We start from the raw sequence: 25,156 nt of genomic DNA on the forward strand, positions 1-25,156 counted from the left end.
TTTTTGCATTGTTATCGAAATAATAAATCAGTATTGATTCACTTTTTGATATTGTGTTTTTGTCATTGAAGAAGTTAAGGCCAAGCTAAGTGCGTTATATTAAGTGGAAAAATGAACGCATACTTGTATAGGACTATATTTTCTTTATTAATTATTATCTTAAAAATGATTTATGTCGGATGGAGATAGATTTTAATAAAACAGCACACTGCCAATAAAGCCAAGTGGCTGGAATAATCAGAGAAATTTCATTGTGTTTAAAGGTAAAACGCTTCTTTTCTGAGTTAAGTATTACTTTATCTTCTCTAAACTTATCTTCTTTATTTAAATAAAATTTCTGCTTGGGATTTATTTCTACTTATAGCTGTACCCGTAAGATTTTTTGTTTCGAAGTAATTTGAATAGATTTATCAATTACATTTTCGATGCTTTGACAAAGTAAAACAAATAAATAAATAAAAAATAAACACTTAAAATATGAATTTCTAAATTTATCAAATATACTTTTTAAAAATCTTTGTATTTTCATCATGTACGCTATTTGAAAAAGGTGGCTAAAAGTTTTATTTCTTTAAATATAGATCATAGTTATGTGTTTCAGTTAATGAGTTTCTCAAATAAAGTAAAGAGTTGAAAGAGAAACAGGCCAATGTAAAGTTTAAAATTATTCAGCAAAGCAACCTCAGATAGGAGTAGCTTTTGAATAAAGTTCTATCGATTTCGAGGGCGATCTGACGGAGGTTCCTTTTCTTCATGGGTGAAAGAAGAGGGACAATATCATTGAAATCTATAGAATTTTATTCAAATCATGCTAGTTTTATTTACATTAGTTGCTATTTCATCTTCATTTTCACCTTTGCTTGCTTCTGTTAATTTATCTTGAGTTAATTTTAAATTTGTACATCCAAAATGAAATCTGATGGAATCCAGTTAGTTAGTTTTCATCATTTGTGTTCTATGTAACCAGTTATTGACTACTTTTAAAAAGTTAAGAATTTATTAAAACTGTTTCATTAATGTGGATGGAAGTATTCTGTAAATGAAATTTATGAAATGACTATTTAACGAAATAACTAATACTTTAATTAAATATTTAAATTATTATATAAATGAATATTTATGTGTTAAATAGTCATTAGTAGAAAATTTTATACCGAAGTTCGCTAACAAGCGCGATATTTTTGTGAATAGATCATATGTGGAATGTGGACAATGAGCCAGTGATTCTGAAGAAATATACAAGTGATAGTCATATCGAATTTTTAATTAACGAGGAATACTGAAAGTGGTATCACAATAGAAGAAATAACTGAAGCGCCTATGGTCTGTCCGGCTAGATGGCTTCCTCATGTATAATCATGTGAATTGTGGTGGCTTCCTCTTGTGTAATGTAAATACGAGCTAGTTTCCCTTAAAAATTGTCCACGAAGGCATCCCAGCTGTTGACAGCTTTTACCAAAATCCAAATAGCTCATTTAAAAAATATTATAAATAATTTTAATGAATTTGTGATAAAATGAATGTGAGATGAAAATTTTATCATTTCTTGAACTTTATTCCTTTGGTACATAATTAGATGATACACCTTTCAACAACTCGTCTTATTCTCTATTTTCTTATAAATTACGATATTGGGCCGAATGTAAGATGTTCTCTCACATGATTACTGAACAATTTTAATTTGGCGTAAGATTAGAATTAGTTTATTAACATTTTTGTGTGATTTAGAAATTTTATTTTAACATCACTTGAAATCGTTCACGTGCTAACAATGAAGAGCTAAATCTTTTAATTTAAAGCAGCCATTATTATTAATAACCGCGCGATAGTTAAAAAAAAATCAAAGATATTTGAAAATATCGCAAAAATTCAGGAAATATGCCTATAAAATTCAGAATTTTTTAATGTTTAGTTTCACCATTAGACAGAGATTTGTCAAAAAATAATTCAAGCCTAAATAAATAAAAACTATCAATATCGAATTTTGAAAAAAATTCGTATCGAATGTTGTTTTGTCATCATATGTGAAAACTTTCAAGAACATGGGTTTGACAGAAAGAGGTCAAAAAGTAATTTCAAGATTTGACCCAAACAACCCTTCGTTGATTAGCGAAGAAACAAGGTTAAACAAAACAGTGTAAACGTAAAGAGCTTATAAATATTCATAAAAAATGATTTCGCCCAGAAATAAGCTAGATATCTTTCAGATGTTCTTGAAGAAAGTTTTAAAGCGATCTAAATACTACACTTTTTTTAGAAAGAAAGAAAAGAAGCATTGTTTAGATCAAGGGTTCCCAGCGGAATCGGTATTGCCACCTTGGGAGTCGATAAAATTTTAGAGGGAATCGGTGATGATCAAGGGCTCGATTTGGGGCTGATACCGCAATATGCATCAGCAGTTGATCGACATAGTCAAGATCGCATTGATTATAAAAATATTATTAATAAAACTGACAATTAATGATTTATTGATATAAAACTGCATAATACAAAATCAGGTCTCTTTCACGACACATGGGTACTTTAAGTTTTGTATAAAAGTCACACAAGAAAAAATATACCAAAATAAAAACTGTTACCGAACCAACACTATTGATTTTCTCTCTTATTACGTAGTAAAAAGCAGACTTTCGTCAAGTTAATAGTTTACAATGGAAAACAAGAAACAGGTTGAATATTTTTGAACGAAGTGATTTGAGAATTAAATTAAACAATTTTATGCCAGATATTAAAAAAAAAAAAAATCAGCAGTGGAACACTTGCAGGCATTATATTAATTAAAATCGAAATTTTGTGTCTGGAAACTTGTTTGTATTTATAAAAACAATAATAAGCAAAACAATTGTAGAGCACTGATCTAATAAAACTTTTTTTCTTATTATTAGTTTAACTATTATTTGCAAGATATTGATGATTAATTATTTGCATTATGATTGCGTTATAAGTTGTATGTTAAGGAGAAAAATGTAAGAGGGGTCGATGAAGAAAACCATTTTTTTTTAAAGGGGGCTGCGTATGAGAAATGTTGGGATTCCCTGGGGGGGGATTATCGGAAAGCACGCGAGGGCTATCTACTGAAGGGGAGGGATATCTTTGTGGAGAGCTTTTTAAGGCCGATATCACACATGTATTTGTTTCATACGAACAACTGTTTTGAACAATTTTTCTGCCTGGTTTTACTATAAAAAGAAAGACGCGCGATTTTTTTCTTTCCTTTCAAAAAAATATGCAAGTTGTTCGTTTTCAACCAATAGCTTGTTTGCTTGTTTGTAATGGAGAACTAGTAGTTTCTCCTTTCCATGTTAACCCCAAAGTTATCTGTGTTGATTGGCTGTTGTGACAAAGCAGACAAATTATTCCAAACAGTTATTCTTCCGAAAACGAATGTGTGATAGCAGTCTAAGGGAAACTGCTTTGTATTAAGCTACATATGAGGGAAAAATACGAAAAATCCCAAGCAGCGAACCCGTTTGCCCGGATATGAAGCTAGGTCGAACTACCAATGTTTAGCGGTTTTACGGTTCGATTGCTGGTGGGCCATAGAAGTTTAAGAATGCATAATAAATTATTATTGTTTTAACTATTAGACTGAACATATAAAATGGCTTTAGTTGTTTCAAAAGGACATTTTAATGGGAGTGTGACATATTAATGGAATAGGTTAGTTCGGTGATTCCTAATTATTTTGCTTCTTATTTTGTTGGGAAAAATTTCACAGTAATTCGAAGCTATTTTTTTTAACTCCGAGTTCCTTACACTCCTAGAAGGCGAGCCACGCAGAGTTAAAAATGGGATCATTTGTTCTAACACGTCTGTATCTCTACTAATCCACCCGAAAAAGAATCGATGCAAGGAATTTTTATTCTTTATTTCTAATACGATATAATTCGTCCTACTTAGAACTTTTCGTTTTATTGTTACAGATGTCAGTCCTTTCTCACGCTTAAAAACGTTTCCCGACTTTGGTTAAATAAATGTATTAATAGTGGATGTTGATGCATCTGTGATTATTCCGCAATGAAAGGAGATTATAAAATATTAAAAATAAATCGGTGTTCTGACCTTGACTGTTGTAAGGCAGTTGTATAAAAATGTTCAGGTATTATATGTCATGGTTCTTTAAGCTACCAGTTTATTACCCATTTTTCCGCAGAGGTTATTAGTCATTCATATAAAGCTAAATTTTGTGCCTTAAAAAAAAGTAGGGAGGGGGAATTTAATACGATCATACTATTAGCTTTTCCGTGTGGGAAATTTTTGAAAATAAGATTAGTTGAAGTCGTATTTTCCTGCATATTTTAAGTAATTTTTATTTTCATTACTTTTAACAGAAAACTTTCAAAATGCTATGAATTCAAATAAATCATTGGCAGCGATGCTTAAGCTATATATATATTTGTTATTTTTTTATGGTAATTAGTGGTTTGGCGTATGTGTGAGATTTAAATGTGGCATTTGTAACTGAAAGCTTAAATGATGAAGCTAAAGGGTAATAATAAATTTATAGAATTATTATTTTTACATGAATATAAATTAATAAAGTTGTTTTTAAATTTCTCTCCTTCAAATATATTTTTATGTTCATCTTTTATGTGAATAATATAAAAGACTAAACTTAGTAAGTAAGTTAAACTTTACGAGACTTTATTCAGAATTGAATTTGATTTAATGAAGAGATATTACTTTTTTTTTCATTATATTAAGATATTATGAATATCAAACTGTTATCGAAAAGAAAGTTGGAGATCTTTTAGTGAGCTAACGATTACTCCTAAGTATTTCTTGTCTCGACACTTATCCGAACACCTTCTTGAAATAAGTTGCCGTCAAATTATTCAACTATACATTCATCGACAGGTGTGAAGAAATGTACTAAATGAAAAATCTGAAATCAGATTTATTGTTAAAACAATTATCTATTGAAATGTGCAATTAGGCTCATCAGCAGCCGAGCGTTAAAAGCCGCTGAAGATTGGTAGTTCGTCCGAGTTTCGAGTCCCGGCCGCATATTTCACAAGTGCACATCAGCGTAGCCACTGAGGGAGGGGTTTTGAAAATGGACCAATGAACTTCTATTGCTCTTGTGACGCTAAATCTTCGTGCATGTGAGCGTATGTCGTTTATGTTTTAATGAGTATTTGTTTCGCAGTTATAAATGTGTGGCGTAATAGTAGAAAATCTAGTAGTGCTTTCATTTTGTGAGTTTAATTAATTGCTGACAGTTCACTTTCGCGATATTTTATCACGCATTAATATTTGGATTGATGTTCACGGCATATTATCTTTACATCGAGAAATCGAGAAAATGACTCCAGCTACAATTAGCCTCGAATAATATGCATTTACCAACACATGTGGATTAAGAGAATTCAAGTATTTAGTTTTTTTTTTTTTTTTTTTACTTGAGCTGAAGAGGACTGGAAGTGTGGCAATGAATCCAGTGATTCTTATTTCAGTGCTTGCATTCTTTTGATTTTGAATGTGTAAAATTCAGAACACATGTTGTGTATGATCTGATTATATCCATCGTTAACATTAAGATATATGTAAATAAATTGAATATATTCGTTGCGAATAAGATAAATTAATTCTGTTTGAAGAGTAGTTTCTATGCCGACAAGACATTTAATAGTGAACTGTTTTTAATATAAAATTTTACACACTAAATGTATACGAATGCAAATTAGTAAAGTTCATTTTGAATAAAATTCTACATTGGCTATTATTATAGAACATCTTTTTCATACAAACTGCAAAAAATGGTCCTGACTTCTATTTACACATGTAATTGGTGTAAATATTTTTCACATATGCATAGTTTTATGTAAAGATAGTATTTGGGCTTAAATGTTTATCACATATTTCTTTCTTCATCTTATTTACCACCTATTAAGTAATATTTTGCTTGGATATTTTGCGGAGTATCCAACATGTGTTTGTATTTATTTCAAATTCTTTCAATCAGGTATGAAATCTTCACAATTGCTCATATTTTATCTAACTTTGTAATGAAAATTTTCAGAAGTGGGCAATGCTTTAATTATTTTTTTACAGAAAATTGCGTGGCAGAATATTTTTAACCATCTTGCTTAAATCTTAAGGCATGCGAAAGGTCATGTGATATGGCAGAGATATTGGATGTCCATTAGTCCATCCTAGAAACTACTCCCTCGGTGGCTACGCAGATGTGCACTTGTGAAATATGCGTCCCGGCCAATGGTTTGGCTGCATGGGCGATTTCGTGGTTTTCCCCATTTGTGACGTAGATACGAGAAAGTTTCTCTAAAGGCCTGCACGGGGCATCCCTTCCTTTCCATGTAGCCTAAGGGCGCACTTAATAAGTTTAAAAAAAAAAAAAAAAAAATCTGCAGTTATCTGTTGAAATGTCCGTACGTTGCTGTTTTTATGCATATTTAAAAGCTGTGTAGATGATTTAAAGCTGTTGGCTCATTTCTATTTTCTGTATGTAAATCTTGTTTCCGTATACCGGTATAATTTACGGATTTTGATAGCTCCGGTCATTGATTTAAAAAAAGTAAAAACTTGAAAAATTACCGTATTTGGCGGGATATAAGACTCACCCTTATTTAGACGGCCACACACAAGGAAAAAAAAAGTTTCAATAGTGTGGTTTCTTTTAGTTCTCACGTTTCGTAAAAGGCAAATAAACAATTATTGAATGCAATTACCTTACGTATAAGACTGTGTCCTTCACGTATAAGACGCAGGTACCTTTTTTGAGACCAAATTTAGGAAAAAAAGTGTGTCTTATATGCCGTCAAATACGGTACTCAGTGCAAGAATGTCATTGATAAATTTCAGTTATTTCCGTTGGATTCAAGTGATGCAACATTGCAAACCGGTTATGTACCATTTGAGGCTGTCCCAAATGAGCCTTTTTTAAAAACCGTCCCATTTCAGGCCTTCGCGATACGAAATTTATTCAGTATTTTCAAGGTTATTGCTTAATCCGAAAATATGATTTTAGGTCACGTAAAGCGTGCTTGGAATGAAATCGAATGGCGTTCCACTCGTTAAAACATCGTATCATGCTGTGTTTGGATATAACATTAATATCACATGATGTTTATAGCTAATACCATAAACCTGGAAAACCAAATAAATAAATAAAATTATTTTATGGCAATTTAGTGTTGTTTATTATCTTGAGAGATAGCTAGGGATATTTGTACAGGATAATTGCAGTTAAAATATTTTGAAAATTATGCAATTTAAAGAAAATGCTAAGAAAATAAATTAGTTTATGTTAATAGATCTAATTTAAAAATAATAAGTTCATAGTGACTCATGAAAATCACTAAGTGATGCTGCTATCATACGCAATAAAACAGATTCATTTAGTTAATAATTGTTTAAAAATGCGAGCTTCAGTGTGGAAAAAAATGTTGAGCCAGTATTAGAGGAATGGATTTTTTTTTTAATCATCAGTCGAGCAGAAGTAATAAATGGCATTGAAACAGAAGCTGTGTCATCTTTCCAACTGAAATAAGAGTCTTCCTTCGTTCACCTTAAAAAGCCGTCCTTTTTTTTAATTTTCTTTGTTTCACGAACAATGTTTTGGGAGCTGTTGGAAATAACTGAATTTTATTTTTGAATTTCTGCTTCTAAAGCTTACATTGAAAGGGATATCTGGCTAATAATTATTTTATGACCAATAAAATAAACAGAAATAATGTGGACTCAGTTATTTCAGTCTGGTAGTCGTTCATTATAGTTTTAACTTATCTGCTCTGTTTTGGGGAAATGGGGGTAATTTGTTAAAAAAACGAAATTTTCTTCCGTGATACGAAAGAATGGCTGAAATGGCACCATTTTTGATGTTCTCCAACACCAGCAGAAAAGAAAGAAAAAAGTCTTACTTTTTTTCCCACCTCCAGAAAGCCTGCAGTGGGGAAAAAATGAAATAGGACATAAGTTTCAGTTTTAAGTTCGTTATCTATTAATATCCGATTTGAAAGGATATCACAGCTGATTTAGGAAACCGCATATACTAATAGAAATCTGTGTTTTATACGATTGCTAATTTTCGTATTTATTTTCGACTATGAATCCTAATTGTATGAAATTATCTTATGATTAGCAACTTCTTTGCTTTCTGTCTGTTATCTACTTGTATAACAAGTAATGGAGGTTTTTTCAGGGTAAACGGCTATTAGTTACATTGCTCTTATGCAACCAGCTCGTTTGTCGGCATTTAAACCTGCATTGAACTGCCAGTTTCTCAGTTTTTCCGCTCGGCAGTTTACTTAATGGAACTGGCAGAAAGTCATGTGATGGTCACATCAAATTTTTTAGACAAAGTATAAATTTTCACTAATAATATAATTGTATAAACTGGAGGATACAAGATATTTTTTTAAATAGTATAATATGAATATTTGCATCATCTAAAATACTTCTCCAACTGGAAGTACATATCTGTGATAACCGTTACAAAGCTTTCAAATAATTGATTGAACGTGTAAAAATAGTATTTGTAAAAAGGAGTTTATATTTTACGTATTTCATTACCCCTTTTAAATTTTAAATTCGTTTATAATTTTAAAATTACTTGTCGAATACAGGTAGTTTTATTTTGGCAGATACTAGTGCTGTTTTAAAGAAAATTTAACAAAATGAAATCGCCTTTTTTAATAATTAGATTTATTAAGTGATAAAAATAGCGTCCAACTTAGTATTATCTATTTCATCGATAATAGATAAAGTGGAAAAGTAACTTTACGCTTTTAATTATTATAGCGTATGCTTAGTATTTTCTTAGTAACTGATTGTGTAAAATCAAAGATTCTCATTCTCTTACTCGTTTTTAATATCTCAGACTTGCCTTAAAAATAATACTTATCTTACTACATTTATTGTCTCTCATAAAGTGTGGGGGGGGGGGAGATATTTGTTGTTTTATTATTCATAGAAAAGAAAATCGTTAGAATGCACGTGAATGTCCGTTTTTTGTTCATCATGATAAAATGTAATATTTGGTTCTTTTTTGTTAGATTGATCAAGATTGTTACGACGAGACTGCGTCTGTTTCTGAAATCTAACATTTGAACTAGACTGACTGGTTTGCCGTGGCTACATTTTTGAAACAGCAGGACGTCAGAAAATTTTGCGTATGGAACAAAGGTGAGATATCTGCTGCTGTGTTGTCATCTTCGGAGAAAGCTGCAGAAATTTTCATTTTTCTCTCTTTTTGCATTCTGTCTGTCTATCGGAGTGATATTGGGAATGTATGTAATGGAATATAAAAGGGATTTGTGATTGGAGTTTTGGGGAATGGGATTAATTTTTATTGCTAATGTTTTTCCTTTTTTTTAGAATACGACTCAGTTATTTATTGTAAAAAATCAGTATATATATATTATTATCCTACCTGGTATGGCTCGAGCAACAATCTTTCCAAAGAATTTGTTTTGTTTGGAGAATATGATACGTATCTGGTAGTTTCATAATTTTCAGCGAAAAAAATTAAAGAACAATTTATTTTATATTGAAATCGTTAAACAGTCTAAACAATTGGTGGATCCTTATGCATAATGATCCGTGCATACGGGTTTGCAAAGGAATAGATGCACACAGAAATGATAACTTAATAAAATTGATTTTCCCAAAAGAAACAAATTACAGTTCTGGAACTTTCTACAAAAGCACTCGTATAACTCTTCTCGGTAGCGCAGAGCACAGTCAGTAGTTACATTTGTAACGACTAAGAACATTAAACGCAATGCAATACAGAGTGCTTCTAAAACGCAAAGCTCGCATAGAGTGCTCAATACTCCGAAGTGAGCTCTGACCTAACAACTGAGAGCTGATATTTTGATACTTTCGTCGGTATACTGACTGACAGCAGGAGATATTTTTCCCTGTTCTTACCAGTACCTTAGAGATTCCCGTTTAAGGCCTGACGTTTGTGAAATCCGCAGTTAAATATATCCTCTAGATGAGATGAATTTGTTGGGGGAAAAATTTTGAGTACTTTGGCTCTTGAAAGCAGACCGGAATTGAGAGCCGATGCTGTCTCGGGTCTTATATAGTTTTCTCCTGGCCGTCGGTAAACCTCTTGTACCTTTCATTTCTCGAAATTACTGACATATACATTAAAAGTTACATATTAAAAGACATATACATTTAAAGTTACATAACAAGGGCTGGATACGGTTACAGTTACATGTATGGGAGATCAGTTACAGTACCATTTGCAGTTATGCGGAAACCGGACCAAACTGTTTCGAAGTGGTCGCCAAGTTTGGCGACATTGGGTAATTTTTCGCCAAATTTGGAAATAAAAAAATTATTTTTCAAAACCATCACCAGCTTGGCAGTATTTCGCCAATTTAGCGAAATAGCAATTTTCCTCAATGTTAAATTGTCAAGTATTTTGTGTTATATTACATAAAAGTGACTATAATATCACATATAATTTCACTAAAATTGTTTACATATATACAAAATTCGTAACAGTAAGGATGAATGCAATTCTAGATGGTTAATTCTGCTTATGTCCTCCGTTTTCCTCCCTTTACCTTACTGTATTTCAATATTCTTATTGCGCAGTTTAAAAATTACTTGTCGATTGTAGGAAGTTTTTGCGCCTTCTATTTTGAAAGGTGCAGGTATTGTTTTAGAGAAAGTTTAACAAAATAAAATGGCTATATTTAATAATTAAATTTATTAAATGATGGAAACAGCGTTCAACTTGATTTCATCGCTAATAAGTAAAGCTGAAAAATAATTTTACTCTTTTAATTATAATGGAGTAGGTTTAGTATTTTCGTAGTAACTGATTGTGTAAAACAATTAGATGAAGCTGTTGAGCCGTGCCTAGTAATACCAATTGATTTTTTATTTTTAAGAGGGCGCAAACAGTTAAAAGATTACTTACGCATAGCCATGATTTTTTCCTATTACTTGTCGTTAGTCAAGGTCTGTGAAACTAGATTTCACCAGGAAGGTTATTTTGACCAGCTACTCTGAAAAAACGTCGATTTATTTATTTATTTATTTATTTTATTTTATTTTATTGCTATCACACTGGTAAGACTTCTACCGTTAAGGAAGACATACTTCAGTTTCTCAAGCTACTAAGCCATGTCAACGACAGTCTTCCAGGCGTGATAAAAAAAGTCAACAACAACAACAAAAAAAAAAAAAAAAAAAAAAAACCTCTTGGTGCAGGAAAACGAGCTGTTTCTGTTTCTTCTAGATAGGATTAGTTTCGCCCTGAGGAATTTATTCGTCTGGCAGTCTGAATCCGAGTCTCAATTTAGTTGCTGGCGAACTTTGGCGCTCGTTGATCCCAAGGTAACTTTTAGGAAAGACTATCAAATGTTGTAGTATGAGATTTTAAGGAATATAGGAAATGCATGTCATTTCAATTTTTCAGTATAATTTTTATAGTTCAGGTAGAACATCTGCTATTTAGTTGATCAATCTCTTGGATCCAACAGGCTAGCCAAATATGTTTTGGAGTTAGTTGTTGACAGTTTTCGTTTTACATTTGATAGCTTTGAGTACTTAACAGGCAAATTTTGTTTTTTGTTGAACAGGTTATTGTTTACGATCGACGAGGCGTAAGATCTTTCATTTATCTTTCACGAAAATTCATTTTTTCTCAACTTAATAAAAGCGAATCACTTCAAAACAATTTTTACTTCATAATAAGGTATTTCAGAAAGAGTTAACATTCACCTCAATAATATAATTAATTAGAAACGTTTATAGCGCGCCACATAATATGTAAATGTATTACAGAATTTCTACTACATTCTTCTACTACATTATTTATCTCCATCAGAATACTTTAAGTGGTGAGTTTAACAGCAAAGTTCTGATTATAGAATTCTGAATCTTTACTTCCCACTAGTGGGCGAGCGGTTAAAGTCTGGTGAATCCCGGGTGTTCGAACCAAGGCGAACGAACTTGTTTCATGATTGGTTTTCGTGGTTTTCCATATGTGTAACTTGAATGCGGGCCATTTTTCCTTAGAAAGCGTCCGCGAAGGCATCCCTTCTCTTAGGCAGATGCAATGTTATGTTAATAATGTACTGTCTGTCTACGAGAAGAATAGTTCCGCCACAGTGTCTGGCGGGTGGCGGTCGCTATAGCAACCGGTCTAGTATATTTCAAATAGGGGCGAACAAAGGTTGCCAATTCATTTTTAAATGTGCCGAGATGGCAAACTGAAAAGTAAATCATTAAGACATACCTTCGCAAATGGGTCAAGGCTCGTTTCTACGGCAACAGACAGCTGCAGACTAACTGGCGAGAACTCTTCTTATGGTAGACAGTAAAAGGAGTTGAGAATATATTTTTTTACACAGTAGAGCACTTTTAATGAATAAATTAAGATTGTGAATTTTGCGAATACATTTTTTATGTTATCGCTGGCTGCAAAGGGCCATTTTTATTTAATGGTTTGGTTTGATTTAAGACGTACTTCTTTTTTGCACTGAAGTAGTCAGTTCATTTTGTTCAGAATCCTATTTAGATTAGTTGAATGAGGGAATGATAGTTGTTGAAATAAAAAATATAAAATTTATGTGCAAATATTAATGGACCAACAGTCCATTATGAAAGCATAAAGAACTTATGCATGAAATGTTTCTCCTTTTTATTTCATTTGTTGGTTACAAATTTCAGATTTAAGACATCTTTCTGTTTGATGAAAAGATTTAAATGAAATCTTATTCGGTTAAATATCAGGAACCTGCGATTAACAGTCACTTTGAGCTAGCTTTGAGTGAACATCATTGACATTGGAGTCTTCACTGGACCCGTGTGTAGAAGCTTGAAACATATAGTATCATGTCATAAACGCAAATTTCCTAAATATTGCATTGGATTAATAATATCCAGGAAGTTTTTTAGCTTTGAAAGTCCTTTTAACTACCTATTTTTCTTATCTGTCTAAACACACACACACAATGTTCGATTATAAATTAGATGATAATTAAGATACTATGTGTTAGAGATAAGTGGATACAGATAAGTATTCAGTTAGTAAATTAGATTGGCTATTGTAGCATTAAAAGTATCAGTAAGGGATGACTTATTGGCAAATTTTTGATGCTACAGATATTGCGAAAAACTAGAAACGTATGTATGGAGATAACTGAAATGTAATCTTCAGTAAGGGGGGGTAAGATCGGAACACGCGCTTTTCCCTTTCTTTCTGTTGAAAACAAGTTCATTTATGTATATTGAAATGCAAAAAAAAAGTCATAAAGTTGCTGCACAAATGTTGGCTGTCATATGATAGTATTTCTGTTGCTGCCGGTTGGTTATGTTTTATTTTAAACTTGGTCCAAATGGGAGTTTTTTGAAAATCGTTTCATTTCTGCCTCTAGTTTAAGATGAGTTCCCATTTCAGCTCTTCCATTTAGGATCCACACTAAAACAAAACGCGAATATGAAGTCTGTATGAAGTGAAGTCACAATGACTTTCCACCCTTAAACTAGCACATGTTATCGTTTTTTCAGCCTCTTAACCTTTCCTTCCCCCTCCCAAAGCGTCTTTCTTCCAAGTATAGCGAAGCAAAGAATGGAGAGAAAGGCTTAAATGACTCCAGTTTTGACGTTTTCACCCCGAACACCTGCAGAGGGAAAGGAAATTCTTGAAGTAGGAAGATTTCTGTTGCCACCTTCGGAAAATCTGAGGTCAGACCTTACAAGATTCACTCAAGTTGGTTTATGTTATTTGAATATGGCAAAGCATAGGAGGGCTGTCTGCCTAAGGAAGAGGAGGCCTTCATGAAATACTTTCTAATGGAAATTGGCTTTCATCTATGTAACACGGAAGGAAAACCACGCAAACACCCATATAGTATAGTCGGCTCATTCGTTGGAATTAGAACTCGTGTCGAACAACTGGTGTTCAGCGGTCTTACCCATTCGGCGACTGGTGGGCAAGTATTCATTGAAAAATCATTATTAGTGTAATAATTTAGCGTATTATTAAGTACGTACTATTAGTAGTATTATTAGTAACGTACTTTTACACGTATTATTAGGACTATTTTGTTGCTTCTTTACAATGATTTTCTTAAATGAATTTAAGATTATATTTTATAATATATTATAAATTATTTTGATGAGGAAAGGTTGTGAGCTGTATGTATGATACTAAGTTAAGAATGTTAAATTCTGCTTTAAAGATATCTTCAGAGGTAAATCTGAATAGTAATTAAACTTTTAAATTTACATTTAAACATCCCTTTTGTAAATTAAGTATTTACTATTATTTAAATGAATTTCCGTTGTTTTGCTCCAAGGAACATATATCAGTATTGGCATCTGCATTAATCGATGAATATCATCCATATTTTGAAAATAAATTTATTGCGATCGATTTACTTAAAAAATTATTTAAGTGTAGTTCTTGTTTTGCAAAATCATTTTATTTGTAACGCTGTTGCTTAATAGATTGTCAAGTATAATTCGTGTTCTAAATTGCATTTTATTTGTAATAACTAGTATGTTTGAATACAAAATTGTGTATTTTTTAAGTCATTTAATTTGTTGTGCAATTTAAAATTTAATGAAGTATCTGAATTATGCATATCTGTTATGAACTAAAGGGAAATACAAATTATTTTATGTGACGTACTGAAATAAAAACGTTGTTAAGCTCTCATTACATTTCAAGATAACTACTTCTTAATACGTTGACTTGACAGTTATGTTAATTCAGTTACATCATTATTCTGTTACAACGGAAATCACTCTTGCATGTAAAGAGTATTTCATTTTTCACTGTGTAAGACTCCTTGTTAAGCTCTTTTCACTCCACAATGAATAATAGAACAAAAACAAGAACGACGCAAAACATCGACCAACGAAGTGTGAAAGCTATTTACGTCTATTCGCTCCAGTGAACATAAATTAAATAACGTAGCTTATTTCTATATTCAGAGTTAGTCAGAATATATAATTTTTAAAATACTCTCTCACAACTACGAATATATGTTAGCAAAAATATGGTTTCTTCTTCGATCACAGTCAGTTTTGCATGAAAAGGTTATTGCTTCATAATACTTGTACAATGAAATTAGCTTTCATGCATGTGTCTGATTTCGTATTAAAATGAAGCAAAATTAAATCTTAAAATGGTGTTAATTTTACAAAAACGCTGCCAGGCATTCATTTCCTGATAGTTTGACATCTTGTGTAATTTATGAATGGGAAGAGGGGAGAATCTGAAAGGGTTTGGATTTTAACGATCGCCCGAAAGAGCTCTTATGAACATACATTTATAGAGTATAACATGGGAATGCAATGTATTTTCTGTATTTTAGTAAAGTGCAAAAATGTAAAACAGAATTCTGTCAAAATATGTAACGTTTCAAATTAAGTACATTAGGAACTCAATACATTTTTTATTTAAATCAATTAGAATAATAATATTCTTAAGACTTACATCTATTTCTTTTAAATAGCTTAGTTTTTTAATCAGTAACACACAGGTTAAAAAGAAAAGGTAGAAAGGCAGATTTGAAAGCTAAATATCTTACATTTTGCTAACTGACAACAGACTCGAATGAAAAGTTAAAAAAAAAAAAAAAAAAAAAAAAAAAAAACCTACTTACAGTGAATTGCATTTGAAGTGAATCGATCCAATATCGTGTGTCAAGGCTTTTGGGGCTGATAATTTTCTCCTTAGAAGAGAGACACTCGCATCAAACTCTCTCGAAATGGATGGACAGTTTTTCTTCGTTTTAATGTTCAATTTTGATTTTGTTTACATTCGTTTCTATGAAGAAAGCAGATAAATAAAATGAGTAATCAATAATTTTTTTAAATTAAAATCGTTTCATTAATATTCTGTATTATTTAATTTTATTTGAAACTTGATTTTCAATTTGATTTCGTTAACTATTATCTTTAACTAAGCTTTAGAGCAGTAATTATTTGTGTAATCAATTCTTTGTGATAAATTATTTATGTAGTGAAAGACCGTTTTATTTACACAACGAAATTTATTTATAAACTTTCTAAAAGCGCTACTGTTAGAAAACATACTTGTTGGTTGCCGGCTAATATTAACTTTATATTCTCTCATTTTATTTGTATACAAACATTTTATTGTTTAGTAATACGGAATTAGAGATTAAATATGGAATACGTAAGAAACAACCTGCTTTCATTGCAGCCACTGACTCCAGCGCCCGAGGCATTGTATTCGCATAATCTGTAGCGAGTGCGTTGGCTTTCCAAATGAAAAAGTGAGAAAGAGAATTTTCGAAATTTAAATTTTTAAAAGGTTTGCTCTTGGATAAGTTTGAAATGTTTGAATAATTTGTAAAGTTCAAAATGAACATATTATTTTTAAAGTAATGAAGTTATAAGGTATTTCTCCTGGCTTCCTAGCGTGCCTTCGTCGTGTGGTGGTTCTGCACGCTGAGCCAATATTCCAGAGGTCCGTGGTTCGATTCCCGACGAAGGCGTTGCTAATTTTTCAATTATCTTGCTTCCTAAAAAATCCTAATGTCTCTACAAAGTATTTGGTTTCCGTTTTCTAGAGCTGTGGTACTTTATATTGATCTATCATGAGAAAGTTCAGGATAAAGTAGTTCAAAGTCTTATTTCTATTACAACACACCAGAGAGGAAGATTTCTAGACCTGGGCCTTTTTCAAGCCCTTAATGTGGCTATTGCGCGTCCTCCTCCAAAGGCGATCCAAGGAGGCATAACCTCCCCGGTGAACCCATGGAGGTTAGTCAGTTAGTTCTAAGCTTTGCCGCCAGCTCACCTAACAGGCCAAGCCCGCCATATGGCTATGAGCGACCAGGCCAATCCAACAACCAACTCCTGGAGGTAGGAAATAAGGTAGGAGTACTTCCATGGGTCAACCCAGGGGAACAAAATTGCACACAGTCAAAGTTATAAGAACACAACTCAATGGCGAATGGGCTGCAGTCGGTGACCTACAAAGTGAACGTAGTCAGGTCAAAGTCCATGTCACAGTGTTCATCAAGAGGAGTTAGTTCTTTGGCCAAACCCCAAGAAGAACTTTCGGAAATATAACTATTTAGCGCTCCACAACGAATGGGGGGCAGACAAGACAGTCATAGAGGTAAAAAGGACTTACTTCTTATCTCCATGAAGACAGTGCCAATACGGTTCCTGACGACCTTGAACCTGTCACCGAAGATTCGATGGTTCTAGACACTGTGAAGAGTGATTATGTACCCCAGGAGACGAGTCTGTTTAAGTACAGGTCTTAGCCAGAACGCCGGGGGGGGGGCATTATTTCTGTTACCGATGAAAGAATCGATGTCGTCCTTTCTGCCTTTGTCCAGTCATTAAATACAGTAAAGACCAGTGATATACGTAGGAAGATACAAATTCAATTCTTGAATTATCTTCTTACATAACAATTCTTAATCGAACTAAATTTACTGCAAAAAAGATTAAATATGTCTCCTTCAGAGAAAATTTTAAAGTTCTAGTTTTAGTCCACAGAGTTGTTCAAGCTTTTATATAAAAGAATCATTCAAGTGATCTGTGCAGTTTCTGTAGATTAGAAGGTAGAAGCATTATCTGAAATGAACTTGAGAAGGGAAGGCTAAAGTTGAGCGATAACTAAAAAACAAAAATAAATAAAATGAAAAAGAATTAATCTGAAACTGAAGACCTACAGTCTAATAACTCGACTGCCTCATCAGAAGTTCAAAAAATTAAAAAATATATATATTTAGAAATTTATTTTGGTGTGCAGATTTCAGCTTAACGTTGAAGAAATTTTAAGGTAAGCAATAACGATAGGCATATTAGTTTAAGAACCTAGAATTAAAAATATAGAACATCAAAACGTTATATTTAAAATGAGTTGTTCGAAGTGGCAAAATAAAATGTAGGGAATTAACGCCATTTGAAGACTTGTGCACTTATGTGAAAGACCAAATTATTCAGCATTGTAGCTGTGCATTTATTTTACTGGATCAGTTACATTTGAAACTACAACAAATATTTCCCTTTAGTGACAGTAGGTTTCTGTTTTAGTTGGAACCTAAATGCAAGAATTCACATTCAGAAACACCTCGAAGCGGTTTCCAAGTGTTTCAGAAGTACGTATTGTTTTTCATTGCATTATTTTGTTATTTAATAAGGAATGCATTATTATATTTTGGAGGTTAATGCTAGATTTAAAAGGGACCGATTTGTCAATGTTTTGCGACTTGACCGCTTGGCCGCTGGCAGGCTTCGTCAGAAAAGGAAAGACTTAGTTGAAATCTGCTGTGTTAAATTTATCTTAGTGACAGTAGTATGAAATACTAAATCTTAAGGTTTACGTCATCAGACCTTGTTTGCAATTGTCCGAAATATACTTTTTGCTTCAGAAGATTGGTTTCTCACAACATTAAACTTTGCCATTTGTAAAAGGTTATCAACTTGATCTCCCAGTTAAACATCTCTCTTTTGTTTAATCAGTTTTTCATCACTCACCAAATGATTAAAATCTTTCGAATTAAATTTTTTTGATAAATGTGGCAGAATCCAATTTCACTCGTCTATTGAAGTATTTCAGCGATTTCTTTCCAGACAGCTCTTTTTTTTTGGGGGGGGGGGGAATTAAAGGTAATGCTTTTTTGTCATATTGTGGCGTAGTTTCGATTGCAGTATTTAAAATACAGATAATTTATGTCTGAATGAAGGGATCAGACACGTTATTGTTTTTCTCTTTTTATGATTTCTTGTCTGACATTTTGTCTAGCCGCGAATCACTGGTATTAAAGAATACTTACGCTGCATTTTAGGAAACATGTACAGTTTATTTTGAAAGAACCATGACTATTCAGAGTTTCTTTTAAATAGCTGAAAATATAGGACAAACTGTTTTTATATGCATGAATGCTGAATCAGTTACCATTAAATAAATGCTGTTCAGGTGGTAATATAATATTTCAATTAAGTAGTGTTACTTAAAGTAACCACCTATTAAGTGCCTCCATAATAAAGAGAGCACCATATCCGGCCTTGTATAGATTAATGGACTGGGTTACATTTGTAATTGTTCGCAATCTGCCATTTGGGGGGGGGGTTATCACCACGTAGAGACTTTTGCACTTAATTTATAGAAGAAAGATTTAATTATTCTAGACATACTTACGCAATTTTCTCCATTGTTCTGCTTGTGACGAGGCTTGCAGCAAATACTGTGCAATAGTTTCTATTTTTCTATTATCCAGGACACAGAATTTAGAAATGCTTTGTTCGAGTTGTGTTATGTACATAACACAACATATATGTGTACATAACACAACATATATGTGTACATAACATATATATATGTGTGTGTGTGTGTGTGTGTACCTGTTCATGTAGAAATGTATAATATTAAAAGATACTGATGAATCGGTGTAGATGGGCAATTAAAAAATTTTAGGTATAGCGATATTTAGCGTGCAAAACTGTTTTCCAAGTTTGTTGCACATTGTTTGTTTCCTTAATTTTCAATTGAAACGAAAGCATAAAACAATATGTGTGTGTATGAAATTTTTATGTGCGTGTTTATATTCATTTATGGGATTTTGTTATTTAGATAAATCACATGTTTATTCTCTTGGGGCAGCAAGCAGTTTCCTTTTTTATTTTAATGTTTGTACATATTTTTATAATAATTCTTGCAAAAAAGTCTATATTCGTGTTATCAATGTTTTATGACTTGGTGTAGTTAAAAAGGTGTTAATAATAAATGAAGCTAATGAAAATTGTGGTCAGAAAGTTGGGATTTCTAAAAAAATCATCGTAATTTAGAAAGATGTCTCGTATTTCAATCGTGATCAAATACAAATTATAGACATGTCTTGTTATAGTCAGCATGTTGAGTACTGAATAAATATACAACCCAGAAGAAAGATTTTGCTGACCGTAGATATATACTTTAACACCATTAAGCATATAACAGCTATATGTATACTGAATTGAAGTGTGACAACTTTTGCTATAGTTTGTGTGACAACTGTTGCTATAGCTCACAAACTCAAATCCATGTGATGCAATTTCATTTTATATAAGCTATGTAAGCAAATGATAAAAAAATCATAAATAGAAGTAAGGCATAAATATTTTGACTAATAAGTTCACTTCCAGCCGCAGATTGCAAATTTACCGAAACTTTCAGAAAGCGATTTCAGTGAAATACTCGTAATAAACCCATTTGAAGGAAAGCAACATTTAAAAGCGCGCCACATGCTGTTAGAATCTACTTTGGGCAGTCGAAAAATCTATTATTATTATATATCTAAATGGTTTGCAGGGCTTCAGCAATTAATATTAATTGATAGCATTGTTTTTGTTTAGAATGAATCTTATATTTTTAAGCCAGTGTAGGGTTCCAGATTGGAAGACCTTTGTAATTAAAAAAAATACAATACAGCCTGAATGAAGTAATGCGCACCGTTGTTACCAAACACCGTTGTTACCAACAACACCGTTGTTGTTGATAGCCAAAAATTTGAATAAAATGGTAGGCTTCTGAATTTTGGATAACAAATCTAGAAATTTCTCGTATTTTCACTTTTTTTAAGCCGCCTGTGGTGATCTTGAGTGATAGTTTATCCGCCAGTCAGGCGGGATAGTGGTTAGTGACGCAAACGCCACGAGTGATGATCCGCTGACCTTAACTTTTTCTAGAAATGTCTGAGGCTGGTATCACACATACATTTATTTCAGACAGTTTTTGTACCTGCTTTACCACTGAGAGAAAGACGAACGATTTTTTTCCTTTCTTTCGGAAAAAATTGTAAGTTGTTCATTTTCAACAACCAATCAGTTATCAGCATCGAATCCGCCCTATCAACCGTCATTCATATTGGAAAACTAGTTTTCCGTTTACATGGTAGCACCAAAGCGATTCGCGGTGATTGTCTGTTTCATATCGTGTGACAAAGCAGAAAAATTGTTCCAAAGAATTGTTCTTCCGAAATCTTTTGAACGTGTGTACGACCTTAACAGTGTACGCTTGCAAATGCTATCCACTATAACTCTCGAACCCTACCTGTGGTCTGACTGTCGTACCGAAAAGCTGGCGGTCGAATGCCGGATAAGGCAGGGATTTTGTAGACGTATAGTGTTTGTAGGGGTACTCAGAGCACACGGCGAGTTCACTCAAGAAGTTGGTGGCAGGGAAAAAGGCATGGAGGTAGGAAAGTTTTACTTCCTACCTCCATGGAAAAAGGAGGAGGAGACCCTCGGACCCCTCACCGGTCTGTTCTCCCTCAATTGGGGCGAAAGCTTAACACTTAGCAAGGCATGGTTAAAATCTTAATCGTCTTGTTAAAATCCAAGCAAGCTAAAATATGGGCTGGGTGACCATGTCAGCCTTACACCAATGGCACTCAGAGAAGCTCTGTCTCTGCTGAAATGCGAGTGCTCTAATACGGCCACTCATGAAGCGCGAGAAGGCCGTCTCATATTTTCTAGGCCATAGCTGAAAGGACTCGCTCGGGCGTCTTCCAAACTACCACAGGTTATTAGGAATCCTTCCAAGCTGGTTTAATTTCATCTTCTTAAGATGGAATTTAACAAACTTGGAAGGATTGTACTGTACTTATTAATGACCAAATATAACCTAATAATTCGTCATATAAAAGCTGATTTAGTTTTTAAATCCAGAAACTGCCCGATGTTTGGGAGAGTTGGTATATTATAAGTGTATATACATTTAAAAGTCGGATAAACATGGTAACGTCTATGAAAAATATACTCAAGATTTGTCATCTGAAATTTTTGTTTTTCTTATCATTTTTCTATACTTGATCAGGGAAAAACATCGTTCGCAAACTAACTATCATAGTAAATATAGTATGTTTGGTTTCTATGACGCTGGAATTAAAACTATGAAACCGAGACAAATAACTTTTGTTAATACCCGATAATATCTTGATTTTTATTAATTTGTTTGAATATTAATACCTGTCTTTTCAATAAATAGAAATAATTTGAATGTACCTCTCTGTAATTGTGTGACCCCCCTTTTTTTTGTGATCACCATATGAGGAAATAGAGATGATCGCAAAAGTAACTCTCATATCTACCATTTTATACACAACAGATCTAGGGATAAATTACGTACAGAAATGTGGGCTAGAAACAACTAGTTGGAGGGGGAGGAAGTTTTAACTGAAGCGTGACAGTCTATTCGGGGGGGGGGCAGGAAGAAGGCATTTTTCTCACGGTTACGAGCATTTAACCGCTTTCATAGTACAATGAGCAAATAAAAATTTACTTCATAGAAATATTGTTTTGTGGCTGTCTTCTCTGAATACATTTGTATATATTTGCATTTTTTTATTCGCTTGTACTTTTACCTATACACAGCTTGAACAAATAGTTTACAGTATAATATTTATGGTAATTTTGTTTTATTCTGTTGTGGAAAAGTGAACTGTTTCCTTCCATCTTATCTGCACTGGATGCATATCTATTGAATTATTCTGGTTTATTATTCAGATCACGTTCTGCCGAGCTTTCATTCTTCTGCCTACTTCCTTGCTGTAAATTACCGCCAGATTCTGGAATTTAAAAATTGTGGGAAGTATCGAATACATATTTTACTGACCAAGAAAACATTGAATATTCTTAGTAGATTATGGCTAGTAAAATAATTTAGAAAATATAACCATGTATCGACGGTGCGACAACTTGCCTCAGGTAAGATATATATGAGAAGAACGAAAAATTGAAATTTCATAAATGTAATGTTAGCGTGAAAGTTAAAAAATGTTTCAGTCGTAAAAAAGTCTTACCTAAACAGTTTGCAAATTCAACGTACGTAAATTTAAGTTACGAAAAGGCTATAGGAACGCATTACTTACGTGAGGAGGGGAATTAATATACGAATAGTCTCCCGCAAAATGCAGTGGTCTTACCCACTTGAGTGCATGATATCGCTAAGATTTGATGTTAGAGGGTTATTTTGACCATGGCGAAGCACACTAAGGCTATATACATAAGGAGAGATATGCCTTCGTGGAGGTCGTTTTAAGGGAAATCGGCGTTTTCATTTTACACTCAAGGAAACTACAAAAGCCAGCTATGCAGCCAGGACGTTCGCATGGGATCCAAATCCCAGTATTCGGCGTGGTAACCACTCGGCCATATACGGTGCATCTGATGTTAAAAATATGTTATTTTAATATATTTTCTTTAAAATTTTCTCATAAAAATGGCAATTATTTTTGCTTTGGGAAAAGTGAAACTTTGATTCTCTAATAATCAAATTTCGTACGAGTTTCGACAGTTTTTCTCTATTGGTGGGTATTAAACGTTAGTAAGACACCAGCTTGTAATCACATTTTCTTTTATTTTCAGAAAAGAAACTACGCAAGTTTCCTAAATGTACTTGTTTTAGTGTAAATAATTGATTATATCTTTCTCTCCTTAACTTAGAGAAGAAAAGAAATCATCCATTTAAAATTTTATTTTGCGAACAAGATCGAGAAGAAAATAGTTTACGTTTCTCGAAGTTTTAAGTTAATTTTTCTTATCGTTGGCGAAAAAGTGTTATCTCCAACGAGCGCTGAAGACGTATTTTTGCTTTTTTGTATCGATTGGCGGCTCGTGTGAATCGTTAAGATGAATATTTTATCGTATGGATACGTGCTTTAATGTCGTTACTTGGAACTTCTTACTTTTCGTGCGATAAAAACATCTTTGCATTATGTATATCAGTGATAATAATTTTTCCCCCTTGCATGACGGATTTAGCAGCTAAAAAACTAGATTTTTTATGGCTTTTTTGAACTTCGGTGCATCGTTTCCAATGGTGATGCATATAAATATACTATGTATGAGAAGGAAAATCGGACTGTGTGTTTTCTAGAGGGACAGCACTGTGGATGCGTCCTTTTCTGAGAAGATGCATTTTTGAAAAATAGTAGAACTTATAACATCTTCCTCTGAATGAACCGCTTTAGGCTGTAGAAAAATCGTGTATCATATATACCAGAGGTTCCCGAACTTTTTCAGTTGGCGGCACACTTACAGGTTTAATATTTTGTAGCGGCACTTTAGTCATGTTCAGCGAAGTGTTGTATAAGGTTTGTGCTTTACAACCTGCTTACTACATAGTGTCATAGCAGATCACAACACTTCATTAAATACGACTTTATATTGATACTAGTGACCAGGGACAGAAATGGGAACAACCACAATGAGACTCATACAGGTATACATTGAATTGATACACAAGAATACTATATTATCATTTTTAAAGAAAAATAGAAAAAAAAAATTAATCGGACGGGTGAGCTTGCTGATATCCACAAACTATTTCAAAGCGAGGGATAAGACTTGATACTGCCAACGCTCATTTCTTGCTCCCCGTTGATCTTTAAACGATATTTGCTGTTTATTAGAGCTGCAGCTGAAAATCTGGTTTCCCATAAATATGATGTTGCATAAGGAATGATAATCCTTAAAGCTTTAGAACAGAGTTGGAAATTCATTTTTGATGGTGTTGGTGCTGGTGTATTGAGAATATGGCAAAGCACACTAGGGCTATCTGCCTAAGGGGGGATGCCTTCGTGGAGGACTTTCTAAACTGGCTCTTACTGGAAACTGGCTCGTATACACGTTACACATGGGGAAAACCACGAAAACGCCCATGCAGCCAGCCCGTTCGCGGGACTCGAATCTCGGACCGAACTACCAGTGTTCAGCGATTTTACCGCTCGGCCGCTGGTGGGCTATTTTTTATGATTTATCCGAATCTTCACCAAATCGGAACAAGCGAATTTTGTTTTAAGGCTGTTGTCTCAAGAGAGTTCAAGGAGACTCTTCTTGTGAAGTGAAATCTGGTGGAGCTTGAGCATGGAAAGGATTTTTGGATCCACGAATATTTCTAGATATTTTCTTCCGCAAAGTATTTTGCGAAGCATTCAGTGGGCTTCGAAAGGTGTTCCGTGAAACGAAACAGCGATTTTTGAGAAACAAGGAGCTCATAAGAGGACACGTATTTATGCAATTCGGGGGAAACCATCTTGCTCGCCATCCTCATTAGTTTTTCTTATCCACAACTGCAGTTTTCTTCTAAACGCCACAATCTTCTCCAATAGTTTCAAGATGTACATAATATTTCCTTGTAGAGATACATTTAAGTCATTCAGTTTGTCAAATATATCGCTCAAATATGCTA

At 33.3% G+C, this 25,156-nt stretch overlaps 1 protein-coding gene across 4 annotated transcripts in view; it reads left to right on the top strand.

Annotated features, from left to right (window-relative positions):
* Positions 1 to 25,156, top strand: part of LOC118201520 (hexosaminidase D-like) — a 445,672-nt gene that overhangs the window by 91,556 nt on the left and 328,960 nt on the right. For all 4 annotated transcript variants that reach the window (XM_085817245.1, XM_085817244.1, XM_085817243.1 and 1 more), the window contains exon 3: positions 9,015 to 9,144. The gene's annotated coding sequence lies outside the window, so the exon portion shown is untranslated. The remainder of the gene's footprint in view (positions 1 to 9,014; positions 9,145 to 25,156) is intronic.

This window comes from Stegodyphus dumicola, chromosome 5, assembly GCF_044657685.1.
Source record: "Stegodyphus dumicola isolate Sdum_Otavi_A_Nest chromosome 5, ASM4465768v1".
Classification (NCBI taxonomy): domain Eukaryota; kingdom Metazoa; phylum Arthropoda; class Arachnida; order Araneae; family Eresidae; genus Stegodyphus; species Stegodyphus dumicola.